Source organism: Nannobrachium achirus (assembly GCF_963921795.1).
Source record: "Nannobrachium achirus genome assembly, chromosome: 11".
NCBI classification, from domain to species: Eukaryota; Metazoa; Chordata; class Actinopteri; order Myctophiformes; family Myctophidae; genus Nannobrachium; species Nannobrachium achirus.
The window spans coordinates 53,519,398-53,533,943 of NC_137820.1; positions in this window are offsets into that span (position 1 = coordinate 53,519,398).

The following is a 14,546-nucleotide window of genomic DNA, read 5'->3' on the forward strand; positions in this document are numbered from 1 at the left end:
TTAGTTATTAGTCTGTATTTCATGAGATTCCCTTTTGATTATCTTATATTTTTGGTTGTCTGGATGCTTTCTGTTAATCTATGATATTTCCTGTCTAGTTAATATTGCATAAATACCTGATTATATTGGGCCACAAGACAAAATATAGATTCTTGTTGTTTTGTCGTAGTTTCCTATTAATTGATTTTCTTCTTAAAATTATTATCATAATGAATGAAAAAAAAGATGAATAATTATTTTAGGTGTGCAACATTTACTTGAGTAAATCAAGCCTTAGTTGGCTGATGAATGACTATATACTGACATAAGCCTGAGTCAGCGCTTTCCTGACTCAAAGTCTGATTGATTGATTGATGATTGATTGATTGATTGATTGATTGATTGATTGATTCAATACTTTATTAACAGTTTGCAAATAGTACAGTGGTGCGATTATATACAATGCTGCTAAAAGGATAACGTTAAAGGTCATTTAATTGTGGTCCGGTGTATTCAATTCATCCTCACAAATGAGCCTGATGATCTGACCGGGACGTTAACCCGCCCTCATAGTCAGGAAAAATTAGCAGAATAACTGTCAAATCTGGGAATAAATGCCTTACCAAACAATGTATTCACCAATGTGTTTGTAAAGGTGTCTAGTAACATATCTAACAAAGATTGAAATTCAACATCCCTAGCAAAATGTTTGACAGCTAGGGTAATTCTGGGTCTCATTCACTTACTATACACTATAAAAAATCACTCCCAAAAATATGCTTTAAGTGGGATTTGAGGGGTCTAACTAGGTGTTTTTAATTATTCTGAATCGATTGCAAGCATTTGTTTTGCACGAAAAACATTCCTTGGGCCAAAAATGGGCCCCATACACCTTGTGAAAAGTGATGACTCATCACTAAACCATAGTTTTCTTGCGTCTGTTTTTGGCCCAATGAACGTTTTTCGTGCAAAACAAATGCTTGCAATGGATTCAGAATAATTAAAAACATCTAGTTAGACCCCTAACATGCTACTTAAAGCATATTTTTGGGAGTGATTTTTTTCCCTTATAGTATAGTGTATAGTAAGTGAATGAGACCCAGAATTACCCTAGCTGTCAAACATTTTGCTAGGGATGTTGAATTTCAATCTTTGTTTGATATGCTACTAGACACCTTTACAAACACATTGGTGAAGAAATTGTTTGGTAAGGAATTTATTCCCAAGGTTTTATTAAAATTCCCTGACTATCACCCTTCTGAACTGTTTTCTTCAGAGTTGCGCTGTTGTACCCGGGCAGCAGCAATTGTTGTTTGAATGTAGCGAGAACGCCTGGCCTTGTCCTCTCAATGTACTGCACGGCTCGCCCAAACAGCTTCTGACATCGTGACCTCTCACAGACTGTGTGTGTGTGTGTGTGTGTGTGTGTGTGTGTGTGTGTGTGTGTGTGTGTGTGTGTGTGTGTGTGTGTGTGTGTGTGTGTGTGTGTGTGTGTGTGTGTGTGTGTGTGTGTGTGTGTGTGTGTGTGTGTGTGTGTGTGTGTGTGTGTGTGTGTGTGTTTGTGTGTGTGTGTGATGATAATGCGATGTCATAAGCAGGCACCAGGATGTGGGTGGTTCACATAAACACAGAGTTTCAGCTGGTTTATTACAGCACATAGTGCACAGAGGGCAGATAAACAGCTTCTGTAGAAATGTTGAGCTTGCAATGCAGACTCGGTAACAGTTCTGCTCTGCCTTTGTAAGCATGACAAACCAAAAAGAACACTGATTTGGTGTCTATTCAAGCGTCATAACTCTCCGTGTTCATGTATCTGTGTTTGACTGTTGTTTCATGAAGTGTACACATTTCTACTTGTAGACATGTGCATTTGATTCTTCTACGGCAGGGGTCTTCAACAGGGTGTCCGGGACCCCTAGGGGGTCCTCAGAGTTACTACAGGGGGGTCCTCCAAATTTTCCAGTCCTTTTTATTGCGACCGTAGGTCGCACTTACTATCAAAACCTCCACAAACTGTGAGTCTGTCCGTCTGTCTGTCACACCTCACACGTCACACTATTGCCCTGCTCATATCTCCGCAACCGTTGCCCCGATCCATGCCAAATTTTGCACACACGCTCCTTGGCTGCCAAACTACAACCTCCAAGGACCCCCGGAGCTCCAGGGACCCCCAGGTCCCTGGGGGACCCCCAGATGTAAAAAATGACCAAATGTGCAAAAATGACCACCCCAACGGGGCTGCTCACGGGGAATTCCCAGGGACCACCGACTCCTGGTGCTCCAGAACGGATGCAAAAGTGGTGGCGCCCCCAGTGGAGGACCCCCTCCACTGCAGCTCACATAAAATGCCGTAACTCGGGCTAGGAGGGTCCGGGAGAGCCGGGGCCGGTACCTATTCGTCCGCCAAGGCAACGCGGACACCCCACCCCTCATTTCTCACATGGCCCTCTTCTAGCGCCACCATGAGGCCGATTTTTAAAACACATTTTTGGACACTGCTCCTACAGTTTTTGCCCTAAAATCACGCAAATCGCTACACAGTATGTCTACACTCATCCCATCACCATGAATCTGTCCCATATAGCGCCACCTTCAGGCCGATTTTTAAAAACACATTTTTGGACACTGCTCCTACAGATTTTGCCCTAAAATCACGAAAATCACTACACAGCATGTCTACACTCATGTCATCAACATGGATCAGGAAGATTTTGGAAAAACAAATTTTTGCCCTATTTGTGGAGATAAGCCACCTACGGTCGCTTATCTCCCGATTAGGGAGTCTTACTGGTATTAACAACTTGAACCCTAGTGTCCATATTCTGTGAATTTTAGCCATAAATTGCCGATCTACAAGCTCACAACGCCTCGCGCTGCGATGCGTTGTGAGCTTGTAGATCGGCTATTTTCGGCCAAGAGGTTTGGTGTAGAGGGGAACAAGAGCAGACTAAGTACAGAGTGAAAGGTCAAGTTTATTAAGTATTGACGGTTAAAGTGGTTAAATATCTGAAAACACAAATTGACATGAATCCAAAATACACTGATGATTGTGCTGCAATGATGATCACTGATACTAAACAGTGCCCAAATTTGTAGATAACTGACATCACTGATACTGTCTCCTGTAGTGCGCATGTGTCACCGCCATGGTAACAGTCGCATGCTAGAACAGTGCCCAAATTTAGAGATGAATGACATCACTGACACGTTTGGGTTCTCCAACATTACTTCTGAGACTCCTACATTCAATCCCTCATATAGCCTACTGTGCACGCCCCATAATCCAAACTCTGCACGTAATTCAGAGCACATATATGTTCGAACGGGTAAGGACTAGTCAAGTAGAAGTTGACAGAATCCAAACGGCAGACTTGGCTTTGATCTTTCTCAGTCCTTTGTCATCAGACGCCATCCTTGTATAGTAGTAGCCTAACGAATAGAGCGCTCCATTATTATGAATCAGATAAATACCTTTATTATCCCAAGGGGGAAAATCAGTTGCCCAGAGGCAGCACAGCAGTATAGGTTATTTACAAAGTTACAGAGAAGTAAGAAAAAGATAAAAGAAAAACAAGAACAGAGTACAGTAAAGAGCAAGGTACATAAAGAGAGGGAACAAATAATATATAAATATATATTATTTGTTCCCTATATATATATATATATATATATATATATATATACATAAAGTGTCCTTAAGCACAACTATCAAAATAGTACAGTGTCCAAAACAAAAGCGACAATAGCAGTCAATGCTAGTTAGTGCAACAAGTATCTCACTGTCATGTCAAACGCAAGCAAAAATACCCCAAACTACTAACACAACCTAGTGCAGTGTCAAAAAAGTCAGTGCGAAAAAACCTACTCGAAAGGAAAAGAAACTAGAAAGGGTGTCACAGCCAGACGCACATGAGCACCCTTCCTCCCTCAGTACAACTATATTTCCGTCATCCTAGGTTAGGAAGGTAGTCCTCCTCAGGTACGTGCTGGCCATTGGGAAAAGCGGGACAACTCCCGAACGGCCGGTTCATTCCCGGCCGGTCCAGGCCGGCCATTAGGAAAAAAATCAAAATAAAATGTCTGCCTTCGTTCCGTTTTGGGGGCTGTGCGGCCAACAAAGTCGGGCAGAAACCTTATATCTCCTAGTTTCAAATTTGTATTTTTTTTTTCGCAAAGCAAAGCCCTGCTTCATCATACAAGGCCGTTGCACAAAAGTAGTGAAAACAGCAGATCTACAAGCACACAACGCCTCGCGGTGCGAGGCGTTGTGTGCTTGTAGATCGGCTGTTTTCACTAGTTTAAATCATTTTTAAAATGATAAATATAAAACAAACGGTTTTGGACATATAAGGTTTCCACCCGACAACGACGAAATATAAATAAAAAATAATAAAAATGAGGGCCTCTCCAACTTTTTTTCCCGGGCTGAATCAGGGGCCCAGCACGTCCCTGGTCCTCCTCAATCAGTGCCCTTGTTTATCAGCTATATTGCGCAGAGTGCCAGCTGGTGAACTGTTCAGTTGTAGCAACTGACGTACAGGCGCCTGGCAGTGACCGTTTTGATCTTTCAGCGAAGAGGCCAGGGTGCGAGCACCGGAATCATCCTCTGAGCTGAGCCGTTTTAAGTTGTGCTTAAGTGGCATTAGCCTTAGCTGTGGGGGGAATCCTTTAAGATGCTGCTGCTACGCACGAGACCTGCAGGCGACAGGCTGCCTGATGGCACCGTGGCTGGAGATCTGGAGATGACGATCTGCCACAGATGGGACAGTAGAGAGAGCGAGTGTGTTTGTGTGTGTGTGTGTGTGTGTGTGTGTGTGTGTGTGTGTGTGTGTGTGTTGTTTTTGACAGCACATTTTGAATTAGTTTTAGGCTTAGTCTTTTCATTAAAATGTAATTTAATTTTAGTCATAATTTAGTCACCTGAAAAGTTTTAGTTTTAGTCTAATTTTAGGCGACATTTTAGTCGACTAAAGTTGATTTAGTCGACTAAAATGTATTTTGGCAGGCCTTGATGGCATCGTAACGACTGATTTTACACTTGGTTGTGTGCTGAAAATAGCCAATCTACAAGCTCACAACGCGTCGCAGCGCGGCGCGTTGTGAGCTTGTAGATCGGCTATTTTAAGCAAGCAACCAAACATAAAATTACTCTCTTCTCCACTAGTTTTAGTCTACTTTTTATTATTTTTTATCAAAATTGTCAACACTGTGTGTGTGTGTGTGTGTGTGTGTGTGTGTGTGTGTGTGTGTGTGTGTGTGTGTGTGTGTGTGTGTGTGTGTGTGTGTGTGTGTGTGTGTGTGTGTGAGACTAACAAAGTATTCAGTCCATCAATCAATCAATGTATTAGTCTCGCAGTGTTTTGATTGATGGATTGAATATTTTATTGGCGATTTAAACACACGCCAAATGGATGACACAAAAAGCCAGAGGCCTGTTTCCACTGTGGTCCATTAAACACTCAAACAAATGGACAAAACAACAATGCTACGAAATAATGACTACACAACAATATAGAAAATAAAAATATACATGTTAAATTCATAATAGTGAAAGGGGGTTGAGGGCTCGGTTACGGCACAATGAGGATGTCACTCACAGGGAGTAAGCTGCTTTACAGCCCTTGGGGAAGTGAATGAATTAAGCCAAAAGTCCAATTTGAATGATATGTGAGAGTGTGTCTGAGTCACTGTCTGTAGTTATGTACAGATGCACATACACATGAACACAATAAACATATATAGGCTAGGTATATAGGCCTACATATTGTATGATAAATGTATTTACTTTGCCTTTATCTTGGAATTCCCGCAACACTATATATACATAAAGAAATGGCATATTTTGGACATAGTTCGATTCGTGATTAATCATGAAAAATTAATTAATAAAAATGTTAATCATTTGACAGCCCTAATATATATATATATATATATATATACTGTATGTACATAATACCTACTGTATATACCGTATATTGTTTTGTTATGTAAACACAGGGCAAAGTTACGCCTTTACATTGTGAAGCTTGTACTGCAGACTTAAGTATTTATTAGAAGTTTGCATGTGAAAAAAGGTACAGTTTCATGACAGTACACTGGTACAAGGTCAACTGAAAGCATACGCCCAAGAAAGCCTATGGCAATTGTTTCAATTGAGATCCCTTTTTTTTCTTCCTTTTTTTCCTCCAAATCATAACACTGAATGACAGACAGAACGGGTGTGCATCGTCACAACTCCGTCATTTATCAGCAGAGTGGATGAGTGTTGCCATTTAAGTGACATTGTTAACATAAGTTACAGAGTAAAATTGCAAAGTAAAACAATCCCGTCTCATCAGTTAAGACGAGATCGAATCAGATCAGATGAATGTAAACGGGAAATCGCTGGTAGATAAAGCCCAAATAAGGGCTTCCGGTCGGAAGTAGGGGGCGTGGCCAGGAATAATGTCTATAGGCTTACTTGAGTAAATGCCCTCTCTCTCACACTGACTCACCAGCCTGTCCTGTGTCTGCTCCAGTGTCCTGTGACATGGTGACAGGTGGCTGTGCTGCGTAGTTAACTGTGACTGTGGTAATCGCTGTTTTGCAGGCTCTTATGGCTTCTTTCTTATGCTACTCTGTTGTCTGTCACAGCTCTACAAGCTGACAGCTGAGCTCACAAGCTTTAGGGAGTTTATATTTTTTCGAATGTTACCAAACTTACCCGAATAAATATATATATTTTAATGTTATAAATCAATACCTAAATCTACTGAAATGGGCAGCCATAGCTGAGTGATTAGGCCCTAATCACACCTGAAATCATACCTTGGACAACCAGGGGCTCTGGCTCCCTAATCATTAGGGAGGCAGAGCCCCTGGTTGTCCAAGGTATGATTTCAGGCCAGGTCAGCAATGTATCGATGTCTGTCCCAGAGCAAGACTCTTAACCCCTAATTGCTCCCTAAGCGCCTGCTCCCTCGAGCGAATGGCTGCTCACTGCTCCCAGGATGGCTAAATGCAGAGAACGTATTTCACATGGTTTCATTTTACTCTCTCAAGAGCGTTTTGAGGTTAGGTTTAGGCATTATTTCTTTGAGGTTAGGGTTAAGGTTAGGCTGAGGCATAGTGTTTGTGAGGTTAGGTTTAGGCATAGTTTTGGTGAAGATAAATGTTAGGGTTTAAACACCAAGGAAAGAGGGAGTACCGTCCTATTTCAGTGCGTTCTTTTCCACCTTCTTTTGCACTCTCTCTTTAATTATGTTGTGTTCCTGACGATTGGATCTCTGATTAATGTCCTCCTTCCTCAACCCTGCTGTTGCTAATCATTCAGACCGGAGCACTTCTCTTTTCATGCTCCTCTGTGTTCCTCAAAGTTCATTTGTCCCCCGTAGCTTGTTGAAGGCAAAGGTCACCCTAATGCTAATTACTTCAAGACAACCAAGTGGAGAGAGAGCCCAGTTCCCAATGTCCCAACAATAGTGACCGAGTGACTCTGTTGTGTGTGCGCGTGCATGAGCGTGTGTGTGTGTGTGTGTGTGTGTGTGTGTGTGTGTGTGTGTGTGTGTGTGTGTGTGTGTGTGTGTGTGTGTGTGTGTGTGTGTGTGTGTGTGCGTGTGCGTGTGCGTGTGTGTGAGAGAGCGAGCGAGCGAGAGACCGACGGCATGGGTGGTCCTTGTGTCTGTGTGTGTACGACATATGCGTATGCGCGCGCGTGTGTTTCCGCGTGCGTTGAAAGGGACTTGGCTGGGGCGATCGGTCAAGGCTTAATCTTGCAGTGCCATGAATCCCAGACAGCAGCACCCCCCGCACGCGTTCCAAATCAACCATGGCTCCTGCATGGCCTCCTGGCCCTGTGAACGCACAGCGGGGCCTTGCAGAGTTATTCGTGTGGAGGGTTGTGTTGTGACTGTGCACCTTGGGGAGAGGTGTCTGGGGAATGAGAAAAGCACAGGGTAAACTGTTGGTGCCCTTTCTTTGTCCTTAGTTCAGGGTTTATTGCAGGTGCGGTACTCTACCACAGTGGTTCTCAAACTTTGAGATTTGAAGGTCTCCCCTTAACTTTGACAGCGTACAAATGGAACCAAATGGACCCATCAGGGTCCATTTGGTTCCATTTGTACGCTATCAAAGTCACAGACTTTGACCCACAGAAGGGTCAATTAAGACCCCCATAACCAGTCTCAAAAACGTAAGGGAAAAGGGATGGGAAAAGACTCGCATTGAACAAAAACATTAGGGGAAAACTCCTTGGACAGAGACTAATAAGAAATGTATTTCTCTTTATTTGATGATGATGGTCGCACGACCGAAACGTTTGCTGCACTTTGAGCACTTTATTGAGCCTGGAAAAATAAAGAGAAGTAGAGAAGGAGTTTTCCTTAAATCTTTGTGGAGTGCAAGTCTTTTACCGCCCTTTTTTCCCGAATGTGAAAAGCACACAAGGGTTTTAGTAGACAATGGTCAGAGAGGAGAAATGTGAAATGTACCAGATGCACAGATTGGTCAAACACAACCACACTAGATTAGCGTGGTGGGCTGCTGTCCCACAGACATGGTCTTTGACCTTTCACATAGTTTGCAGTGGTCCACGGAGTGGATGTGGTCGAGGACAGTGGTTCTCAAACTTTTTCATGTCAAGGACCCCTAAAATGTATTTGGCCATGGACGCCCATCTCAAAATGATTTTGTGCCAGGGAACTCCAAAAGCAAAGATTTTAATAAAAAAAAAAAGGTCTGCTTTAAAAAATATTTATATACCATATTCAAGATTTGCACATTTTCTTTTTCTTTTCTTTCTCAAAAATAACAGATCTTCAAGCTCGTAGCCTGTCACATTTTGCCGCACTATGAGTTTCTATATACTATTTTTTGAATAGCCAAAGTATAAAATAAGGTTAAAGTGATTGTGATATGAACACATTTGGCTGGGGGAATCCAAAAGGACCATCCTTGGTCTTCATCAGAGCAATGATGAAGAGCTGGTAGGCTCATAAATTGCAGATCTACAGTACAAGCACACAACACGTTGCGATGTGAGCATTATTTAAATAATGAATACTTTTACTTTAGTTACTTTAAGTATATTTCGATGCCAAACGTGTACTTAGTAAGTAAAATGTGGAATAAAGGCCCATTATATTACCCTTTACTGTTTTTCTTTTCTTTTTTTATATTCATTGCTGTGGTATATGAGACTATAACCCACACCTTGAATCAGTTTATATCAAACCCAGGTGTGTTATTTCTTTCCACAGTGTTCCACAGAGCACCAATTATCTGCACCTGTGTTGTTGGCAAAAAAGCTGGGAAATACTTTCTTGTCATGGGAACTTTCATGCAGACCTTGTAGTGAATTATTAGTGAAATAGAACAGTTTTAATTGGTACATGTCTATGATTTTTCATGTTGCCATATCGTAACCGTTTTAGAAAAGCAATAAGCCACGCGAGGCATGTGGTTACCTGTATTTTATAACGGCTGAGAGGGTTCGCCTCGTGTCTCACCACGCCTCTCAGCCGTTATAAAATACCAGGTAACCACATGCCTCTTATTGCTTCAATACAAAACACCATAGAAGAAAGGGTGCATAAAAATATCACATTACATGTCTATACAAAGAGATGGGGGATGGGGAATATACATACATACTTCTATATTGTGGTTAATGATACTTTTACTTTAGTAAAAGATTACTTCTTCCACAAGACTGTATTAAGATGGTTAGAACAGGATGATAATTACTAATGTCAGCCACATGAAACAGCCGCTCAGCTCATGAGCACAGTAAGTTGTCACAGTGGAGCCGTTGGCTCATAAGGATTCTAGACAGACTGGTGGGAGGCTGAGAAGTGATACAGGAAGTACGAGGAGGGAGTGTGTGAGTCATCCGCTTCTGAAATTATCATCTTCATATGGAGTAATAGTTGACTAATGGTTTGTTGATGTGAAAGCAACACCGTTGCAACAAAAATGTACACCTATCTATCGATCTATCTATCGACCTACCGACCGTATATTATTTCTTTGTTTGGGTGGCATATCGTCGTTGTCGGGTGAAAACCTTGTATGTCCAAAACTGTTCGTTTTGCATTTATCATTTTAAAAATGATTTAAACTAGTGAAAACAGCTGATCTACAAGCACACAACGCCCACCGTTGTGTGCTTGTAGATCTGCTGTTTTCACAACTTCGATGAAGCAGGGCTTTACTTTGCGAAAGAACGTACACATTTGAAACTTGGAGATACAAGGTTTCCACCCGACAACGACGATATGTTGTGTTAATCATTTATAAAGTGTGATGTAAAAGCACTGTTGCAATCACATTTCTCTCACATCAATATAATAGGCAGGTAATCAACACATCAACATCAATACATCAAATGCACTTGTTTGCACTAAGAGAGACAGAAGGATCCCTTAAGAGAGATCTCCTTACATGGCATGCAGTGGCACATGTACACCCTTTGCCCCATCACCAACACCACAGACATGCACATGTCCACTACCACACACATGCACAGTCATGTAGCCCACACATATCAGACACGGATATGCCTGCATTTTACCTCTCCCTCCCTCCCTCCCCTGCACACACACACACACACACACACACACACACACACACACACACACACACACACGCACACAGTTCTGTGCTCTTCTCGTCGGTCCCCACCTTCCGGATGTTCATAATAGCTGCTACAGGGCTGTAATTACAGGGGCCTCTTCACTTCAGTTCACACAACAAGCATCTAAACCAGCAGAAAACAACCACATAATGAGCCTCATCCTGGTCTCCCTGTCCCATCAGCGGCCTGGCTCCGGGGGTCATTACCCATAATGCACTGGGTCCCTCTTCCTTTCCCACTGTTTACCACATTCTTCCCATACCTCGGCCTCACTGCATGGGAAGCCAATCACTATGCAAGACTTTAAGTGTGTGCATGTGCGAGTGCGAGTGTGTGTGTGTGTGTGTGTGTGTGTGTGTGTGTGTGCGTGTGTGCGTGCGTGCGTGCGTGTGTGCGTGCGTGCGTGCGTGCGTGTTGTCGTTGTCGGGTGGAAACCTTGTCCAAAACCATTCGTTTTTATCATTTAACAAAATGAACTAAACTAGTGAAAACAGCCGATCTACAAGCACACAACGCCTTGTACCGCAAGGCGTTGTATGTCTCTCTCTCTCTCTCTCTGTGTGTGTGTGTGTGTGTGTGTGTGTGTGTGTGTGTGTGTGTGTGTGTGTGTGTGTGTGTGTGTGTGTGTGTGTGTGTGTGTGTGTGTGTGTGTGTGTGTGTGTGTGTGTGTGTGTGTGCACGCACCGTGCGTGCATGCGTGCGTGCGTGCGTGCATGCTTGGGTACCAAAACAGCAGTCGGGGTCATGTCTGAACTCGTCCGCCAGAGAATGAGCCTCAGCTCATTTCCTGGTATTTGGTTTTCTAGTTAGCCGCTGCTCAGATGGACGGACAGACAGACGCACGCATGCATGCACGTACGCACAGACAAACAGACGGACAGACAGAGGGGATAGATGTAATAGTGCGAAGGCATGTGGGAGGCATGCGTTGCGGTGCCAGAACGCAGCATACTCAGACCTCATCATCTGTTATCACACTCATCATTTTGTTTTCTGTTTGGCCTTTTTCCATAGGGGGAACATATTTGGATTAATGAGGCATTTCCTTAAAGACATTATGATGGCGGTCGGCTTGAATGACGCTGAATGTTTTGCCACGACCACACTGTTTGTCTGGCAACCTGGTGACACAATGCACCTTTGTGTTGGCCAAGCACTTAAGAGCTGACACACCCTTATTGTCAGTGTTGGGATATAAGAATAAGAACAGTATTCTCTATTCCAGTGTTTCTCAAGGTGGGGAGGGGGGGGGGGGGGGGTTCCAGGGGGTCCCCAACAAAAGCAGTTAACATAGCATCACAATCATCTTAACCACTTTATCCATTTTAATGTTGGCTATTCTAAAAATAGCAGATCTACAAACTTGTACATCTACTAGCTCAGGCGTCAGCAACCTTTTTGAAATGAAGTGCCATGTTTGTATTTCCTAGATAGTCAGTGTGCCATGTCAACATACATTTTAATGACACCCCATCAAAAATTCAGACATATTTTGATTGTCAGGACATTTTCATAATGATCATTAGACTCATTATAGTAGGTGGGTTATCATTATAACCCAGTATCCCCCAGCCTCCCTCTCCAGTCAAAGTTCAGATTTTTAATGAATGTAGATGTGCATGATGTAATTTGCTGCAAATTAGGTTATTGTAAAGTGTTACCATTTAATTGAGCACGTTTAAAACAATATTAGATTTTCAAATAACAATCCTCTCTCTCACACTTCTGCCAGTGTGCCAGTGATCCCTCCCCCGTGCCAATGTTGGCACCCATGCCTAAGGTTGCCGACCCCTGTATATCTGCTATTCAATAGCTAAAGTATAAAATAATTAAGGTCCCCTCCACCTTGGGCCCTAGTAACTCAGTCCCCCCCCCTCCCCCCCCCCCCCTCGTGACGCCCCTGAGCCCATGTATAGTATAGCTACTATACATACATACATTACATACACGTGTTTGACGTTGTGTTTCTGGAATGGGCCGAGCTGGAATGTGGGTAATGCAGGCCTTGTGGGGACAAGACGTAACTTGCAGAGCAGCGATGACCTTTTTTGGACAAGTCATTAGTGAATTCCTCGGAGCAGTGTCTCTGTGTATCTATCACTCTATCTGTGCCTCTGTATCACTACACACATCTCTCATTCTCTCCTCTCGGCTCCTCTCTTTCTTCGGCTGGGTCTCTCTTTCTACCCTTCTGTATCTCTCCCTTCTCTCTCTATTTCTTTCTGTTCTTCGCCATAGTTCCTGCTCCCGTATCTGGGTCAGACACATTGCAACGCATTGTGAGCTTGTAGATCAGCAATTTTCACTATTTTTGAAAGGGTTTGCCTATGACATGCACGAGATAGGTATGCCAAGTAGAAAGTGATTAATTTCACCAGGTAGAAAGTAATCCAAGATTCCAATGAGAGAATGTTTGTTTGATTGATTGATTGATTGATTGATTGATTGATTGATTGAAGTATTTATTAGAAGTTTGCATAGGGAAAGGTACAGTGTCATGTCCTGATAGATGATTTTTCTGGACGGTTTGGAATGAAACCAGTGATTTAAAGATTTTAAGGGATGATGTCAGGGGCAGGGCATTCCACATGTTGGTGGCTGTATATGTGGATGTACTGATTACTATTTAAAGCATAGGTTTCTCTCCATAGACATGTTGTAGAATTCTGTACTCTCTTATGGAGCTCCCTGGCACCAAATCTTTCCAAATGTGGGTCTGCGGTCCAATTAATACGTATCAATGTCGGGATCCATGACATGAAATGTTGGAGAGCCACTGCTGTACAAATTCACTCTCTCTTCTTTCTCTCTGCTCATCTCAGCTGCATCCAGTAGGTCTTATTATGAAAGCATACAAAGCATGCAGGCATGCCCAGTGGAAGCCCTCTCTGTGTGTCCCCCCCCCCCCCCCCCCCCCCCCTCAGTTCTCTGTTTCCTGTTTTCTCCACGCCTGCTGTTATAGAATGGTTTCAGGGGGCCAGTTTGTTTACGGACACTCTCTCTCGAGGGACGCCTTTCGGTGCGACACTTCCTGTTTTCATTAAGCTGCTACAGGGTGAACGCGTGTTTCCTAAACCCACCAGGCTTGAGCTAAGACCCGCATATAGTGCTCTTAGTGCAAAGCAATATAAAATAGGCCTACCTACTACCTACTGATCCATTATAATAATACACGCAGCATAATATGCCCAAAGCCATATCCAAACTATAACAATTTAACTGATAATCAGTAAGAGTTTTTATTTTGAGCACAGTAGTGACAAATTATTAGCTTTCTCAGTAAGTTTTTTCTCTTTAGCAAAGTTACCAAGTTTTCCCTTTTTTAAGCACAGTACAAAGTAAAAACTGTTAGCACAGTTTATTTTGAGCACTGTAGTGACAAATTTGTGCATTGTGCAAATGCAGGCTTTTCTCAGTACAAGATTGTCTTCATGCCTTTACTAGGTCTGACTTTATCCACCCTCCATGTGTCCGGCAAGGATTTCAGCCACTCCTGGAAGTTCTCGCGTTTCCGTGAGGCTTAACTCAAGCCTGGTGGGTTTAGGAAACATGCAGGGTGAACACAGGGCGAGAGGAATGCCTGCTTCCCCTCACTGACCCAGAAAAACACCTTGACATTTCCATTACCTGCTCGTGGACAACATGATGGTGCAAATCAGGCAGGCAGACCTCCAAAATAAACAAAGCGCTCTGATGTGACTTCTTGACGTTTGTTTTTACCTGCAGGGAGTACCAGTTGGGTGGAGTTTCTTCCAGACTACACTTACAATCCCGAGTCTCCATTTAAGCTTAAGTGTTAATGTGTTATACTTCATCTGTATGACAAATAGCGGACATATAGCAGATCTACACGCTCACACCATGTGGCATGATGATGCATTGTGTGCTAGTAGATTTGTTATTATAGGCTATAGGCCCCTCCTGCTTTTGCTCAACGCTAAATATCTTCGGCACA